The sequence below is a fragment of the Lactuca virosa genome, chromosome 3 (genome assembly GCF_052849685.1).
Source record: "Lactuca virosa cultivar CGN04683 chromosome 3, Lactuca_virosa_CGN04683_v6, whole genome shotgun sequence".
In the NCBI taxonomy this organism is placed as follows: domain Eukaryota; kingdom Viridiplantae; phylum Streptophyta; class Magnoliopsida; order Asterales; family Asteraceae; genus Lactuca; species Lactuca virosa.
In genome coordinates this window covers 344,850,765-344,869,708 of record NC_136428.1, presented here as the reverse complement: position 1 = coordinate 344,869,708, position 18,944 = coordinate 344,850,765, and the positions used below count along the sequence as shown (strand labels likewise).

The 18,944-nt window shown below is 38.9% G+C and overlaps 1 pseudogene across 1 annotated transcript in view; it reads right to left on the bottom strand.

The window, feature by feature from the left end:
* LOC145167523 (putative disease resistance RPP13-like protein 1) overlaps nucleotides 1-16,424 on the bottom strand; it is a 260,684-nt pseudogene extending 244,260 nt beyond the window's left edge. Inside the window, exons 1-5 of the transcript XR_013741209.1 lie at nucleotides 15,736-16,424; nucleotides 12,262-14,008; nucleotides 11,705-11,711; nucleotides 6,283-7,087; nucleotides 5,930-5,990 (exon numbers count right to left, since the gene is read on the bottom strand). The product of XR_013741209.1 is annotated as a putative disease resistance RPP13-like protein 1 (transcript). The remainder of the gene's footprint in view (nucleotides 1-5,929; nucleotides 5,991-6,282; nucleotides 7,088-11,704; nucleotides 11,712-12,261; nucleotides 14,009-15,735) is intronic.
* Nucleotides 16,425-18,944: the final 2,520 nt, after the last annotated feature.

Below are 18,944 nucleotides of genomic sequence, written 5' to 3'. Positions count from 1 at the left end.
ATGAATTGCACTTTGATTGTCACAAAATAATGCACAATCATCTTGTTCTTTGCCAAGTTCGTTGAGAAAATTCTTCAACCATATAAGCTCTTTGCTTGCTTCAGCAACTACCATATACTCTGCTTCTGTGGTTGAAAGGGCAACACTTTTCTGTAGTTTGGACATCCAACTTACTGCAGTGCCGCCCACTGTAAAGACATACCCCGTGGTGCTTTTGTATGAATCTTTACAACCACCAAGATCTGCATCTGCATAACCATTCAGAACTACGTCTTTTCCCTTAAAATTTAATGCCGTCTTTGAAGTCCCTTTCAAGTATCTCAACAACCATTTAACTGCTTCCTAATGTTCTCTTCCCGGATTGGACATGAATCTACTAACAACTCCCACTGCATGAGCTATATCTGGTCTCGTGCATACCATTGCATACATTAGGCTACCAAATGCGGATGCATAAGGAACTTTAGCCATTTCTTTCTTGTCTTCATCTGATCTGGGTGACTGAGCTTTAGAAAGCTTAAAGTGACTTCCCAAAGGTGTGCTTCTGATCTTGGCATCTTTAAGGCTGAATTTCTCTAATACTTTCTCAAGGTACTTTTCTTGAGATAGTGTTAAAGAACCATCTTTGTTTCTGAATATACTCATCCCGAGTATTTGCTTTGCAGCTCCCAAGTCTTTCATTTCGAACTCTTCAGACATCTGTTTCTTCAACTTCTTGATCTCTGACATGTCTGAACCGGCAATCAACATATCATCTACATAGAGTAGTAGAATGATATAAGAACCCTTAAACTTCTTGATGTAACAACAATGATCATTGTCACATCTCTTGTAACCAACTTTTCTCATGAAGTTATCGAACTTCAAATACCATTGTCTGGGTGCTTGTTTCAGACCATACAAACTCTTCTTCAATTTACACACCAAGTTTCCTTTGCCTTTATCCTGAAAACCCTCTGGTTGTGTCATGTAAATGTCTTCATCTAGGTCACCGTGTAGAAAAGCTGTCTTGACATCTAGTTGCTCTAGATGCAAACTTTTTGCTGCTACAATACTGAGAACAAGTCTGATAGTGGTCATCTTCACTACTGGAGAGAATATTTCATTGAAATCAATTCCTTCTTTCTGTTGAAAGCCCTTGACTACTAATCTTGCTTTGTACCGTTTGGTACCATCATGTTCATCCTTGAACCTGAAAACCCATTTATTCTGAAGAGCCTTCTTCCCAACTGGAAGCTTTGTTAAGTGCCATGTGTTGTTCTTCTCAAGCGACTTCATTTCATCTTTCATTGCTAGCTCCCACTGCAATGAATCTTTCAACCCTATAGCTTCAGAGTAACACTGGGGTTCACCGTTTTCTGTCAAAAGAATGTAGTTGACAGATGGTGAGTATTTGTTTGGTGGTCTTGTGACTCTGGAAGATCTTCTTAGTTGAACTTGAGGTGTGACTGGGGACTCTGGAGTTGGAGGACTGGTTTCTTCATCTTCAGAATCATTACTGGAATTATCCCCTGAGCTCCCACTGTCAGTTGAATCATCCCCAGATTCAGGGATTTCGACTGGAGCTTCTTTCTTCTTTTCAACACCTTCAAACTCAACATACTCCTTCTGATCTTCTGGACTTTTGTTGTTTCTGTCTTTGTATAACTCGGCTTCGTTAAAGGTGACATTCTTGCTTCGGATTATCTTTCTGCTCTCACTATCCCAAAGCCTGTAACCCATTTCATCCGACCCATAACCAATGAATGTACACTTCTTGGTCTTTGAATCAAGTTTATCCCTGTCACCATCTTTTAACAAACTGTAAGCAGTACAACCAAAGACTTTCAGGTGTTTAAGACTTACTTCCTTCCCTTGCCACATTTCTTCTGGTAATTTAAAATCCAAGGGAACACACGGTGAACGGTTGATCAAGTAGGCTGCAGTATTAACTGCATCAGCCCAAAATGTCTTAGGTAAACCAGAATTCAACCTCATGCTTCTAGCCCTTTCATTCAGAGTTCTATTCATTCTTTCAGCTACACCATTCTGCTGAGGGGTTCCTGGGACCGTCTTGATCATCTTTATCCCTTGCTTGGCACAATAGTCAACAAACTCCTTGCTTATGTATTCACCACCATTATCCGACTTCAGGCATTTTACCTTCAAATCAGTTTCATTTTCAACAGCAGATTTCCATATCTTAAAAGTATCAAATACATCAGATTTATTTTTAAGAAAATAGACCCATACCTTGCGTGTTGAATCATCGATAAAGGTTACATAGTAGTTTTTGCCTCCTAGAGATGAAACTGGTGTTGGTCCAAATACATCCGAGTGAACAAGCTCCAACTTCTGAGCTTTCGGTGTCTTCCCCGTTTTTACAAAAGTAACCCGCTTTTGTTTCCCGAGAACACAAGATTCACAAAATTCAGTTTCGACTTTCTTCAAGTCTGGAAACTTTCCTTTCTGAGCCAACATCTTCAATCCCTTATCGCTCATGTGTCCGAGTCGTTGGTGCCATAAATTAGATGGACTCGGATTGGTGGTTACTGCATGAACACCATCACCAGGTATCTCTACCATGTATAGAGTGCCTTTCTTCTTTCCTTTGGCAATCACCAAGTTGCCTTTGATCACTTTCCATTGTCCACCCCCAAAGTGAACATCAAGTCCTTCATCATCCAACTTACCAACTGAAATCAACTTTCTCCTTAAGTTTGGGATAACCCTGACATCTTTCAATGTCCAGGTGGTTCCCATGGAGGTCTTCAAATCTACGTCTCCTATACCCGTAATATCAAGCACTTGATCATCGGCCAAACTAACTTTGCCAAAGTCACCTGTTTGTAGGTTCTTGACCATATCTGGGCATGAGACAGCATGGAAAGAAGCACCCGAATCCATAATCCAGGATTCCATTGAATTCTCAACACAACATATGAGAAAATCTCCCGATTCTTCAGAGGATACATTGTGTACTTCTTTCTTTTCAGCTTGTGGTTTTGGACATTGGTTTCTAAAGTGACCTTTTTCTTTGCAATTCCAACATTCAATATCTTTTCGGTTCTTGGACTGCCCCCTTTTTCTAGACTTTGATCTGCCTCGACTACGTCCTCTTTCGTTTCTTCTTCCTCTACTTTCTGTATGCAATAAAGAACTAGAACTAGAACTAGAAGCCTCACCATTGCTTCTCCGTCTGATATCTTCATTTACAATCAAGTCACGAATACTCTCGAAAGTGAGTTTAATAGTGCCGGATGCACTACTAACAGCTGTGACGGTGCCTGACCAACTATCGGGCAAAGATGATAAAAGGAGGAGCGCTTGTACTTCATCTTCAAACTTTATTGCAACTGAGGCTAAACGAGAGATAATCGAGTTAAACTCGTTTATGTGAGCGGTAACTGACATGCCTTCCTTCATTTTGGTGTTAACCAATTGTTTGATGAGGAACACTTTGTTGGAAGCGGACGGCTTCTCATACATGTTGGACAAAGCCTTAAATACTCCATAAGTAGTTGTTTCATTAACAATGTTATACGCAACACTCTTTGCCAATGAAAGCCTAACTACACCCAAGGCTTGTCGATCCAACAACTTCCATTCTTCATCATACATGTCATCCGGTTGTTCGCCCAGCATAGGCAAATGCAAACTTTTCTGATACAACATATCTTCAATTTGCATCTTCCAAAATCCATAATCGGTTCCATCAAACTTGTCAATTTTGATTTTACCATCTTCTGCCATTTTTGCAATTTTCTGAAAGAACAGGGACCTGTCTTGCAATTTTCTGAAACTTCAGGGACCTGTCTTGCAATTTTCTGGAACTTCAGGACCTGTCTTTGCAATTTTCTGAAACTTCAGGGACCAAATCTGAGTTTTTCAAATTCTGCTACAGTGACGCTACAGTGTCGCTAAAGTGTCGCTACAGTGTCGTCTTCTCCGGCAGGTCTCCGGCGTACAGTGTCGTCTTCTCCGGCAAGGCTCCGGCATACAGTGTCGTCTTCTCCGGCAAGGCTCCGGCGCTACAGTGTCGTCTTCTCCGGCGAACTGGTTTTCCCGGTCACTATTCCGGCTAACCTTTGACCGGCGATTTGGACGTCTTCCGGTGGTCGAAAAATTCAGAAAAAAATATTTTCGAAATCTTCGGAACGAGACCTTTCCAACGGTATACACCAAAATCGTTTTTGACGAAAACAAATTTCGACCAAAAAACTGAAAATCACCTTCTGGAGCTAAACCAACGCTCTGATACCACTTGTTAGGATCGAGACACTAACACGAAACTCTCTCTCTCAGCTCACAAATTATAGAAAAACAAGAACACAATGATTTATAGTGGTTCGGTCGAATTTCTGACCTACGTCCACTCTTGGTAACTAGGAATATATTCTATTGATCTTGGTACACCGTTTACAAATACATATGATTAATATATATAGAGATTGAAATTGCAAGTTGTCAAAAGTAGCTGCTAATCATGATCCGTGAAACATGGTGCCATGATTTCTTGCATGTTTTCTGCCTTTACTTTTGTCTGCCACTAAACAAGTGGCTTCACCACTCAACATACAATGACCAAATAAGAACTAAAATTTTAAAGTACCATACTTAAGTTGGTTAAATGAACAACCCAACCTTATTATAGGCAATTAACAAGCATGCTACGAAAATTGCAAATCTCTCATCATACGCTGTCAATCGATGCATCATGCGTCAAATCACATGGGTATATTCCTGGTTAGTTCCCTCTTTAGATTAACTTGTGAAATGAAAAAACAAGTAGCTAAAAGCTGTAACTGAAATAAATATAAAGAGGGAAGCTCGATGATCTAATTAAACAAAAAGAAAAGCAAGAGAGAGCACCTCAAAAGTAATCTGTCTTCACCGTTAAAATGAAAATACAACGCACTCTGTTTGTTCAAAAAACTCTTGCAAATAAATGGTAATAATTAAAAATGATTTCTCCTTTCTATTTTGTTAAATAAAATACAAGTAATAAACCCCTTGTATTTATTTATTTTCCCATTATTGATACATATATAGATGAGATTCTAATGTTTCATATACAACTTGTAGAGATGCATATGCAGAAATCAGGAATGTATCGGTTTCTGCTCGCACTTACCTGCACTTGAAAGTTTATACAAAAATAAGAACAAGGAAATTAACATGATAATCTGAAACAGGTCTCACATATTTATCCGTGAAATCTTTAGAACACATTGATTCACGATAATTAAAGCTTCTTTAACACTAAAATTTATGCAAATGGGATGATGTAACATGTAAATTCTTGAATATTCATTTACTTGAACTATGCTAGGTCTACACTGCATATACGATGCACATCATTTCATTTTCCAACCGACAAAGATGAAGTGATTTAATCTCAGAAAAACTAAATGATATTCCGATAAAGGGGCTAGGTAAGACTTGTGAATAATAATTGATAACATTAATAAGCATACAAGATGAAATCAGCCCCACCATTTTGTTCTAATATTTTGCAATCCATCATAGCCTTTCCATGTTCACAACTAAATGATATTTTTCAACAAAAAAGCTTCCTGATATTGACATACAAATTTATTTTATGTGATAAACATACTTTATGCTAAGAAAATCTCTATGGGCTGCTTTATAGAAAATGCAAACTGTATTATTAAATTTATGTGTAGATAAACCAAAAGAAGTCAAAGGCAGAGGGACGGGCTTACATTTTCTTGTATCATCATGTTTGGAAGTGCGGTGTATATATGTTTATGTTGATATAGTATTTCAATTTTGTTGATTGAAAGAAAGCAAAATCAGTTATTATATTTATAATTTTTCAACTGCAGAGGGAGGAGCATACCTTCAGATTAAGTTTGTAACTCCTCAGGATATATGAATGAGGGGGATATGTGAGATGAGGGGCCAGTAGGAGCCTCTTTTACTACACCTTTCTTCAAGATTTGGGCATTTAAATATCATCAAACTCAAAAGTGAAGGCAACAACATTTCTGGTAGATTTATGGTCTTTGGGCAATTAGAAATGGAGAGATGCTGGAGCGAGGTGAGGTGTTGGAGTTCCATTGAAATTGATTCCAGTTTCTCAAATCTATATATATCAAAAGTAGTAAGAGATGAAGGAAGAAGATGGGTCAAATGACTGAAATTACTCACATCTTCCGACTTTCCACCTCTTATTTATGCTCACAAGTGAAGTTGGAAAAATCTGTGGGCCCCACTTTGAAATGGGCTTCTTCAACCCCCCTATTTCAAGGCGACACAATTTTGGAGGCCAAAGCCCACCAGAAAAGGAAGCATCCAAGCTTTGACAATCTACTATCCTTAGATGTGTTAACACACTGAGTTTTGGCAACTCGTGGTCAGGAAATGACTCCATATTTGGACAATTGTCTATAAAGAGATGGCTGAGGTGATTGAAGGAACTCAAATCAGTTACCGATTTCAGATCTGGCCAATCAATTATAACTACAGATTCAAGCATCAATATGTTCGAACTGATCAGTGCCTTAGTCTTCTCTTGTCCTCCTACCAACTCCTTTTCCATTAATTTATTACAAAATTGGATGGTAAGTGACTTAAGGCTATTTGGACAGCTGCAATGCTCCAAGCTTTTACAATTCCATACGGCCAAGGTTGTAAGAGATGGTAGGTTGCTCCCACAATTATCCTCCTCTTTCTCTCCTAAACTCACCAAATTTGAACAATTATTTACAAACAACGTCCTTAAATTCACAAGAACCTTACTTGCCTCTGCTTCTGATTCCCACAGGTATCTTATTTCATTACACCCTGTGATCCTTACTTCCTCAACTGCCCCAAGATGCTCTATAATACCTCCCCACACCTGATCATTAAGTCCTGAAATACGACTTATATCCAAGTTAGTGATCGATGAAGCTAGGCGAACCAGACTTGTCAACACCTCATGACCACAATCATATATACTTAGACCTCTCAGCGATGGTAATGCTTCAATTGAGACTCCAACCAAATTAGGACAACCATATAACCAAAGCTCTTGAAGGCATGGAAATGTTGTACCGACAACCGCATTATTATTGGTTGACCATGCCTCCCACCCTTTCATCTAGTATAGAGATTGTAAAAAAACACAGATAAATATATCAAAATATCTCTTTGATTTATAATTGGAAATATCACTCAAAAACCAATTGGTTTATAATGTGTTTTGTGTTGCTCTGCATATTCATAACTCGATATATGCTATATATATATATATATATATATATATATATATATATATATATATATATATATATATATATATATATATATATATATATATATATATATATAAGCTGGAGTAAGCTTATAATATTAAACAAGTAAAGAGACCCAACCACTCTTTGATGATGTCCCCTACTTTGTTCCAGAAATTGTGTTAGCTTTTAGGAGTGGAAGACAGGAGTGGAGGGATTAAGGAATTAAGATTCCAACAATCACCCCCGAATCTCTAAGTCCTTCTAGAGATGTCTTCAATCCCGATCAAGTCCCGCATTGTCTTGAACTTGGTTCGAGCCAATGGTTTTGTGAGAATGTCTGCCTTTTGTTCTTCACCTGGAATGTACTTCACCTCCACTTGTTCCTTTTCAACACACTTACGAATGAAGTGAAACCTAGTGTGAATGTGTTTACTTCTTCCGTGAAAAACGGGATTCTTTGTTAGTTCGATAGCCGACTTGTTATCAACTCTAAGAACCACCTTCTCTTGCGTTTTGTTCAAGATTTCTCCCAGCAAATCTTGAAGCCATATTGCTTGACATGCAGCCGCAGTGGCTGCCATGAACTCTGCCTCGCAAGATGATAAAGCAACAGTATCTTGCTTTTGCGAACACCATGTTATTGGAGACAACCCATAGTAGAAAATATGACCAGTTGTGCTTCTTCCGTCATCTGGATCAACATTATGACTACTATCACTGTAACCAATTATTCGATTTTGTCCCATCCTCTCGTACTTGATTCCGTATCCCGTTGTTCCTCGTAAATACCTTAGGATGTGTTTGATTGCAACACCATGTGATTCTCTTGGATCTTGCATGTATCGACTAATAACTCCAACCGCATATGTCATATCGGGTCTTGTCTGCAAGAGATATCTAAGGCATCCTACCAACTTTTGGTATTGTGTCGGGTCGATTTCGGGTTCATCTTCGGCCTTCGACATTTTGGTTCCTGGATCCATGGGAATGTGGGTAGGATTGCAATCATGTAAACCGGCTTCCTTCAGAATGCGTTGTGCATACGCTTCTTGGTTTATTGTAATCCCCGATTCATCCTGTTTGACTTCAATGCCCAGGTAGTAAGTTAATCTTCCAAGATCAGACATCTCGAAGTTCTTGGACATTTCAAATCTGAACCTTTTGATCATGCTCAAATTTGTACCTGTGACAAACAAATCATCAACATAGATTGCTAAAATTAGCAAGTTGGATCCTTCGTTCTTCCGGTACACCGATGGTTCTTTCATGCACTTGTGAAATTTCATTCCTTTCAAAATATCATCAAGTTTTGTATTCCATGCTCTCGGTGCTTGTCTAAGACCATATAGTGCTTTGAAAGACGGTACACCTTGTGCTCGTCGCCTTTCCTTATGTAGCCTTTCGGTTGATACACATAGACGGTTTCTCTCAACTCTCCATGTAAGAAAGCCGTCTTGACATCCAAGTGGTGAAGCTCCCATCCATTGGTAGCGGCTAAGGCAATGAGAAACCGTATGGTTTCGATGCGAGCTACCGGAGCAAATACTTCTTGAAAGTCAATACCAGGTTGTTGTACGTACCCTTTAGCAACCAACCTCGCCTTGTGTTTGTTTATGGTGCCATCTGCATTTTTCTTCAGCTTGAACACCCATTTGAGTCCGATGGGCTTCACCCCCATAGGTTTGTTTACGAGAGACCAAGTATTGTTCTTGTTGATCGAATTGATTTCTGTATTCATGGCTTTGACCCACTCTGGTTCTTTCTTCGCCTCTTCAACCGATACCGGCTCGTCATTGGTTGCTAGAAGTTCTTCAATTTCATCAACATAAAGTACATAATCTCGTAATCGAATTGGAAGCACCTTTTGTCTTGTGGGCCTTTGGTTTTGAACATTGTTCACGTTGTTGTTGATCGGAATTGGTTGCTCATTTTCTTGTACCTCCACTCCGTCTTCAATCTCGTGATCCGATTCGTTTGGTTCGTTGTTTACATTGTTTCCTTGGTTGTTGTTTGCCTCATCTTCCGGTAAATCCCATGGTACTATGAATGATCCTGGTTCTTCATTGTCAGGTGTAGCTTCGTTAACCCAATTCCATCCTTTGGTTTCATTAAAAATAACGTCTCGACTTACGATTATTTTTTGTGTAACCGGGTTAAATAACCGATAGGCTTTTGTACCCGGTTCAGAACCAAGATGAACCAATGGTCTTGATCTTGCATCCAATTTTTTCACGTTTACCGGTTCAACTTTTGCATACGCTAAACACCCAATGATGCGTACGTTCTCCAAATTAGGTTTTCTTTTATACAACTTCTCGTACGGAGTTGTATCACCAAGTACTCTTGTGTAAACACGGTTGATCAGGTTTGTGGAATGTTTTACCGCTTCTCCCCATAGATAGTTTGGAACATGCATCGCCTTCATGATACTTCGTGTCATGTCCATAAGTATTATGTTTCTTCGTTCCACAATACCGTTTTGTTGTGGTGAATATGGGGCGGTAAGATGGCGTTTGATTCCATTCATATCACAAAAGGAATTAAACTCGAGCGAAGTAAACTCACCTCCTCGATCACTTCGAAACACCTTTAAAGACTTTCCGAGTTTATTCTCCGCCAAAGCTTTAAATTTTTTGAAGTGTAAAAACGCCTCATTTTTCTCTTTTAAGAGAAAAATCCACATATACCGTGAAAAATCTTCAATTAGTGTGAAAATGTACCGATTTTGACCCTTCGTTGACGGTGTTATCGGACCGCATAAATCACCGTGAACTAGCTCCAATGGCCGTGTTGCTTTGTACGTCGTCATTAATGGAAATGACTTTCTTGTTTGCTTGCCCACCAAACAAGATTCACACAATTGATTTTCACTGTCAAAATGGGGTAACCCTTTGACTAGACCTTTCTTGGACATCTTTTTCATTGACTCGAAATTGATGTGTCCAAGTCTTGCATGCCAGCGCCACGTGTCTTCACTCAGTCTTGTATGAAGGCAAATAGGTACTCCAATGGGCAACTGTATTTTATAAAGGCGGTTTGGAGTTCTTTGTACCTTCATTAACAAGCAGTTGTCGGCATCATGCATTGTCAAATATTCGTCTTTCATCCGAATATCACACCCGGCTTCGGTTGCTTGACCGAAACTGAAAATATTATTTTTCAGATCCGGTATAAAATATATTTCTGTCATCAAACGTTGCTGCCCCGATTTTCCTTGGAAAAGAATTGAGCCTTTCCCTTTTATTTCGACACACGAATTATCACCGAATTTAACCTTTCCGGTTATTCCTTCGTCGAGTTCGGAGAAAAATGAACGATTTCCCGTCATGTGATTACTCGCCCCGTTATCCAAATACCACACATCGTTTTCTTGTGAGTTGTATCGAGACGGTATCACCTTCTCTTCGTTCAAAAATACGGTCTCGTGTAAAAATACTGTTTCATCGGCATCGTCATGTTCGGTAAAATTACTTTCTTGGAATTTTTGGGTTCGGTCCGGACATTTGGATGCGTAATGGCCCGACTTGTCACATCTGTAGCATATAATCTTCGACAGATCTTTTTTCGGGTTTCGGTTTGAGTCCGAATTGGAATTGGGCCGGTTATTGGGCTTATTATTGTTTTGGGCCGAATTGGGTCTATTTCCTTTTGGGCCTGACCCACTGGATCCTACTGACCCGAATCCACCACCCGACCCGCTTGACCCATTTCGATTAAAGCCTCCCGACTCGGTGCCATTAGAACCCTTCCCCCGTTTTCCCCAATTCGTCTTCCCCGACGATCCAGAACCTCCACCGCCATCATTTCTCCATCCACCACCACCACTCGTTCTAGCCATCAACACCCTTTGTTGCCCGTCTCCGCCTTCATCTGCTTTGATTCTTTCTTCATACGCTTTCAGACGCCCTACGACGTCATCGAAGGATACTGTCTTCAAGTCAAGCACTTGCACGAGGGAGGCAACGATTTGAATGAACCGATGAGGTACCACCGTCAAGAGTTTCTTCACGAGTTTCGTTTCTCCGATGGGTTCTCCCAGTGACGCTGACTTCGAGGCGATTCCAGCGAGCTTTCCGGCGAAAGCGTCTATCGTCTCTGTCTCCTGCATCTTCAGTCGGTCTAGATCGGCGGTGAGAGTTTGAAGTCGAGCCTCTTTTACTCTGTCGGCTCCAACATGTCGAGCCCTAATCGACTCCCAGAGGACCTTCGCTTCATCGACGTCCCCTATCTGCATTATCAAGCTCTCAGGGATTGCTTGATACAGCAATCCCATGGCAAGGTAATTCTTTTCATCATTCTTCTCTTCTCCTGGATCGATTATGGTCCAGGCTTTATGAATTCGAAGTACAACTTTCATACGCAGGGACCATACGGTGTAATTTGTGGAATTCAACATCGGGCAAGCCACTGTGGTTGATCCTATCTCTTTGAGTTTCACCGGAGCCGGACCAGCATCACCACCATCTCCTTCTTTGTCTGACATCTTTACTGGTGTCCTTCTTGATCACCAGGTAATTCAAAGCTTTCACAGCTCCCCTTGACTGATTTCGAAAGCTCTGATACCAATTCTAGTATAGAGATTGTAAAAAAACACAGATAAATATATCAAAATATCTCTTTGATTTATAATTGGAAATATCACTCAAAAACCAATTGGTTTACAATGTGTTTTGTGTTGCTCTGCATACTCATAACTCGATATATGCTATATATATATATATATATATATATATATATATATATATATATATATATATATATATATATATATATATATATATATATATATAAGCTGGAGTAAGCTTATAATATTAAACAAGTAAAGAGACCCAACCACTCTTTGATGACGTCCCCTACTTTGTTCCAGAAATTGTGTTAGCTTTTAGGACTGGAAGACAGGAGTGGAGGGATTAAGGAATTAAGATTCCAACATTTCATACCTCGAAAAGTTAGATTTTCAAGTGATGGGAATGCAAGACCAGTAGTCCCAAGAAACTCCAAACCCACAACTTTCACCTCATCCATGCCTTCAATATACAACTCCTTAAGTGATGGTAGCTGGCCAAGTAGCGGTAGAGATGTACACTTTTTACAACCATTTAATGTCACTTCAGCCAACCGATGAAATGAGGGATCCCCAACCCAACTCGGAAACTTTGTACCTCCATATGACACAATGCTGAGGTGTTTTAGATTTTCGTTACGAGGCTTCATCACATTCAGGACCTCCTGTTCAACTACTTCCTTTCGAGAATTATCAAATACATCACTCCATTCCACCTCTAACTCACTTAGCCTCATGTGGGATAAGTTCACTTCTTGTGCCTGCATTCGGCTTTGCACTTTGTCAAGCCCTTGAAAGGAAATTTTACCTTGGAGATCCTTTAGATCTTTAAGCTTGGTTATTGAAAAGCCGTTGTCTCCTTCAATAATGATCTTAGAGAGAGTCCGTAGGCTTTTCAACTCACCAATCCCTAATGGCATCTTCTTCAAAAGCGGTGTATCCCTCATGTCAAAATGCCGCAATTTTTTAAGCTTTGAGAAGTTCTCAGGCAACTTTTTCAAACTATAACAGCCAGAAACAATCAATGTCTGTAAATTATAAAGGTCACAGACATTATCAGGCAAATGTGTAATTTCAGTTCTAGATAAATTAAGATACCGCAAGTGCTTTAGACTGCCAATGAATTCTGGTACCTCGCTTATGCTAAGTTCACTGAAACTTAAGACCCTTAATAATGGTAAATCACGAACTAAGTCTGTCAGAATTTTATTTGATAAGTGGAATTGTTGCCAACTGTTTCGCTCAGAAGATAATGCTAAGAATGTTCTCAAACTATTAGCTCCTTTGAATGCCTCGAACTTTGTGTAAACCATATACTTCTCACAAACAAATGACATATGGCGACACTTACCCGGATCATCCTTCCCAATTTCCTTCTTCATCTCAATGTATAACCTTGAAAAAAATTCTCCAGCAACAGACATGGCTAAGTCATTCATCAGGTCATGCATCACAAATAACGATTTGTCATTGGGTGCATGTTGGAAAAATGACCTTGATAACAAGTCTTCAAAACATTCAACACCCATGCGTTCGATTGATTTCCCTTTCGTTGATTGACGCAAAAACCCTTCTGCCATCCATAATAGAATCAATTCCTCTATGTCAAACATGTAGTCCTTAGGGAACAAGGAACAATATGCAAACAACAGCTTCAAATTGGAAGAAAGATCATGATAGCTTAGTCTAAGAGCTGGAGTAATTTCATCTCTCTTTCCTAAGCTCCATATCTCACTATTCAAAAGTTCCTTCCATTCATCCTCATCTGTTTTTGTCCTCAATAACCTCCCAAGTGCTATCAAAGCCAATGGCAGGCCATCACATTTTTCGACAATACCTTCACCATGTGGTTTAAGTGTTGGATGTGAATCAAAGTTATTTTCACCGAATGCATGTTGAAAAAATAAAGATACAGCATTGTCATGTGATAAAACCGAGAGACTGTAAGGTTGATTGTAACCTAACTGGGTTAGCAACGACAGCTTCCGGGTGGTGATGATAATCTTACTTCCAGGTACCCCTGCAAGAAATGGCCGTTCTAGAATTTCCCAATCGGTATAGCTTTCACTCCACACATCATCAAGAACAAGAAGAAATCTTTTCTTTGAGATCTTCTCTTTTAAAGCTACTTGAAGAAGATTTAAGTCCTTAAATTCTTTGTTTTCCCCGCCTATCGATTGAAAGATAACTTTACTTATATTTAAGATATCAAATTTGTTGGGTTAATCGGTTATTTGAAAAGCAATAGGAAAGTTTCTTTTTTATTAGTTTTGTTTCCTAGTTTTAGAATAAGAGTCGAAGTCTTTTTTTTATGGTTTTAGAGGTTCATAAGGTATCTAATTAATTAGTATAAAAGTAGGCGTCATTTGTTTTAATGCAATTACTAGTTCTTTCTTTGTTTTAACTTTAAGAGCAAGTTTTCTTCCACTACATTCTTCTTCTGTTTCCGTGTTCCTTGCACCACAAAAGAAAACTAGTTTATTTTCTTACACTTGGTATCAGAGCGCGGTTTCGTTGAAGGGGGTGTGATTCGAGGTTGATTAGAAACAACCCCGATTTCTTTTAATCGGGCTTATGAGAGACTAACCGGAGGCGCGGAGTAAACGAACGGGAAGACGTCAAAGCGGGTGGCTTTGATTCGGTTCGTTTTGCGGGTGACGGAAGACGGTAAAGGTGGTCGTGACCTTGTCTTGTTGTCCGGTGGAAGAGTGCTCTCGGAACAAGCTTGATTAAAGAAGTCGGGGTTAAGGAGAAAAGGATGTCGTTGGTTAAAGAAGGAGGTTCGTTGACATATCAAGTTCCGGTTTTGACTCCAACGAATTATCCGGTGTGGGCGGTTAAAGTCAAGTCGATTATGGATGCACATGGCATATGGGAGACGGTCGAACCGAAAACGTTAGATAAAGCACCAGATCAAAAGAAGTCAAAACAAGCTCTTGCCTTTTTGTTTCAAGCGATACCCGAAGACATGGTGTTGCAAATGGCGAGTTACACCGACCCAAAACAAGTGTGGGATGGGCTAAAAACACGGTATTTGGGAGTGGATCGGGTAAGAACAGCTCGACTTGCAACCTTAAAAAGGGAGCTTGAAAGTTTACGCATGAAGGAGGATGAAACGGTTGATGATTTTGTGACAAAATTATCCGGTTTAGCGTCAAAAGCAAGGAGTCTTGGATATGAGCTTGAAGAAGGTGATTTGGTAAAAAGGTTACTAGATTCGATGCCTAAGTCGTTTCTCCAAATCGTGGCTTCAATAGAGCAATGTTTCGAGTTGGATTCAATGTTATTCGATGAAGCGGTTGGTAGATTGAAGGCATACGAGGAGCGTATAAGAGGAACCGAGAAAGTGGAGGACACTCAAGGTGGGCTGTTGTTGGCTAGTGACGAAAAGTCACATGTTTGTAAGCATTGTGGCAATGAACGTTCAAATCGGGATGACTTTGGACGTGGCCGGGGAAGAGGTCGGGGGTCCGGGAGAAGTCGAGATGGTAATGAACGTGTCCGGGATAAAAGTCACGTTAGATGTTACAAATGTGGTGAGCTTGGTCACTATAAAAACGAGTGTCCTAAATGGGAAAAGGAAGAAGCGGGTCTAATCGAAGAGGAACCGGCATTGTTTTGAACGAGTGGCTCGTATGACCAAACCGATTAAGGGGGTGATTGTTGGGTTAATCGGTTATTTGAAAAGCAATAGGAAAGTTTCTTTTTTATTAGTTTTGTTTCCTAGTTTTAGAATAAGAGTCGAAGTCTTTTTTTTATGGTTTTAGAGGTTCATAAGGTATCTAATTAATTAGTATAAAAGTAGGCGTCATTTGTTTTAATGCAATTACTAGTTCTTTCTTTGTTTTAACTTTAAGAGCAAGTTTTCTTCCACTACATTCTTCTTCTGTTTCCGTGTTCCTTGCACCACAAAAGAAAACTAGTTTATTTTCTTACAAAATTCATCATAAACACAAACCCATGCCTTTGAGTTCGAAGTGAGCATTCCCTTGCATTTCATCATACAAAAGTCTAGCTAGAGTGGTCTTACCTACCCCACCCATACCAACTATGGGCACGATGCTAAAGTTTTTATCACATGGTTCATCCCGGAGTAGCTTGTGGAGCAACGCATCCTTTTCACCTTCATGCCCAACAATACTAGATGCATCAACCAAAGAGGTCTGTAATCGTCTGTTCATCTGTTTTGGGCTTTCACTTCTCACACTTAAACCAATATTTTCTTTTTCCTCGAACAGTTCTTGTAACTTGGTGGTAATATCATCCAACTTGCTATGCATACTTGTACTTACTGAGAAATTTGTGCAACAAGTCGGAATGAAATTTCTTACCATGTTTATGGAGGCTCCACGTTCCTTGGATAACTCACGATGTATAGCTTCAGTTTCCAAATCGTCAAGTAGGTCGTCAATGTCGTAAGCCAGATGCTGGAGACCATTAAGCCACTCTTTAACACTTTCATCAGTTATTTCCTTACGAGAAGCATCATTAAACAGCAATTTGATCTGGTTTAATGATCTCTTCAGTTTCTTGATCTCGGAATCAATTCCCTTAAGGCGAGTGAGCTTCTTCAACGAATCAGAGGCTAGCTTTTCAAATAACACCGAGAAGAAGGAAGAAAGTACTATTTCAGCCATTGTTGTAAGGGCGGAGAATATAGTAAAGGTCCGGTGGTGGAGTGGATCTACAGAGTGATATCAATAATTGTTTTATGTTGATGAAAGGGATGCACAGGTACTCGAGGAGAACGATTTCAATTAGACAAAACTGCACAAATGGTCCTAGCTCAAAATTTTCACTTGGTTCAAAAAAGTTTGGACTAGCACCAGAGGTCCAAACTTTTCATTTTGTTGCAAATTTGGTCCAATTTGTTTTGAACTTTTTTATAATGACAATTTTACCCTTACTTCTTTTCTTTTTCAGTTTCTATTTTATTTATTTAAATATTTTTATGATTAAAAGAAAATAAAAAATAAAATATTACTCCTATCCTTTCCTCTCTCTCTTTTACAATGCAAAAGACCAACACCACCACCGGTCAACATCACCGCCGCCACCAACACCAACCACCACCACCGTCAACACTGAAGCTTCCTTTGTAACCTTAATCGCCAGAACCTTCAGTCATCGGAAAGTTTACCTAGCTCCAATGAACACCACACACATACATAACTCTCTCTCTCTCTCTCTCTCTCTCTCTTTCTCTCTCTCTCTCTGAACAAACACACAAAAATTAGAAATCTAACATATAAGAACACATTAAAAACCTAGAAATGGTTAACCACAGATGATATCAAATACATCCATACATCTGTTCAAGAAGATCTGATATACAAAACTAGAAATCTGATATACAAGACCCAACACATAAACCTGTGTACAACACTCGTCGGAGCAAAATCATCTTTAATCCATCTGTTGTTCGAAGCAAAAAACCAAGGATTTCCAGATCTTCACGTCTGTGGATCGAAGCAAAAAACGAGGGTGACAATAGATCTGGAAATCTAGGGTTTCAAAAAACTACAGGGTGGCGGCGCTAGGGTTTTTGCAAATAATGGCACCTCGCTGGAGAAGGAGAGAAATGGACGGCTGAAACCCTAAACGCCGTCAGATATCTCGCTAGATCTGTTCAAATCCAAAAAAACGACGGTGACAATAGATCTTCATGTTTGAGCTACCATACAATGCTTTTCAAACCCTAAACAGCAAAACCCCAACCCCTACGACGTTTCTCAAACCAGTGTGTCGTCCGAACCCGAGCCTTCGTCGACGCCACCACCTCAACAAACCCTAGATATTTCGTCAGATTTGTTCATCTCTATGCTCGTCGGATCATCAACGTCGTCAGAGAAGTGACAATTTTCTGAATATATATGTTGTTGGAAAACAGATAAACCTTGTTGGTCTCGATGATGGTGGATTTGTGGGCCATCGTACATGGCAGATTTGAGGGAAATGAGTATTTTGAAGTAGAAATGAAGAACATGAGAGAGAGAGAGAGAGGGAGAGAGAGAGAGAGAGAGAGAGAGAGAGAGAGAGAGATGTTAGGGGTATTTTATTTTTAGTTTTTTCTTAATTGTTTTTAAATTGTTGTAATAAAAGAAAAATAATAAATAAAATAATACGGGGCAAAATCGTCAATACAAAAAAGTGCAAATCTAATCGGACCAAACTTGCAACAAAATGAAAAGTTTGGACCTCAAGTGCTAGTTCAAACTTTTTTGGACCAAAGTGACAATTTTGAGCTAACCACAGGGACCATTTGTACAGTTTTGTCTTTCAATTATTATCATAGTAAAGATATGGACAAAAGTTAACCACGTTGCAAGTTGCAATCATATATGATTCACATGAATTCTAAAGATAACGTGTTTTTGAATTCGAATCTTTCAGGAAAAAAAAAACTGTTAGAAATATACACAATCACAAATATTAAAATGTTTTCATTCCAAATAGCCTCAATTCTCCAATAAAGGTTTAAATATATGCTACTAAAATATTTGGTTTTAGCTACAAAATATTTCAAAGTGTTTTCTAGGAAATATGCATCGAATTTCCTACAAACTTACCACAAAAGTAGAATCCAAAAAAAATCTTACAAATTTCCTACAGAAATAGATACCTTAAAGATTTCGTCGGAAAAGCGTCAGAAGTTTCCTACAAAATACCAACTAAATTTAATAAATATTAAAATTACAATTTTGTTGGAATTTCGTAAGAAATGTAATAGCGGGCATCTGGAGATTGTTTACCACCTTTTCTTTTTGTTTTTCTTTCCTTTTGTTTTGGCTTACCTTCTTTTTTAATTATTATTATTATTATATATATATATATATATATATATATATATATATATATATATATATATATATATATATAGTGGCGGAGCTTGAACAATTAATTTGGGGAGGGCGAAATTATTATAAACTAAAATTAACGTTCTTACACAAAAAAAATTGTTTTCAACAAACAAACGCCAAAAACACCTAAAAAAGAATTACAACTCAACCCGACGTTTACTCTCTTCACTTTCATTATGAGTTTCTTCATCATTAACCTTTCATTTGTAAAAATAATCTAAGGTTTTCATCTTTACCATGATTGTGTCTATAAAAAAAAATAAGGAACTAATGATTCAACAATGTGTAAAAACAATA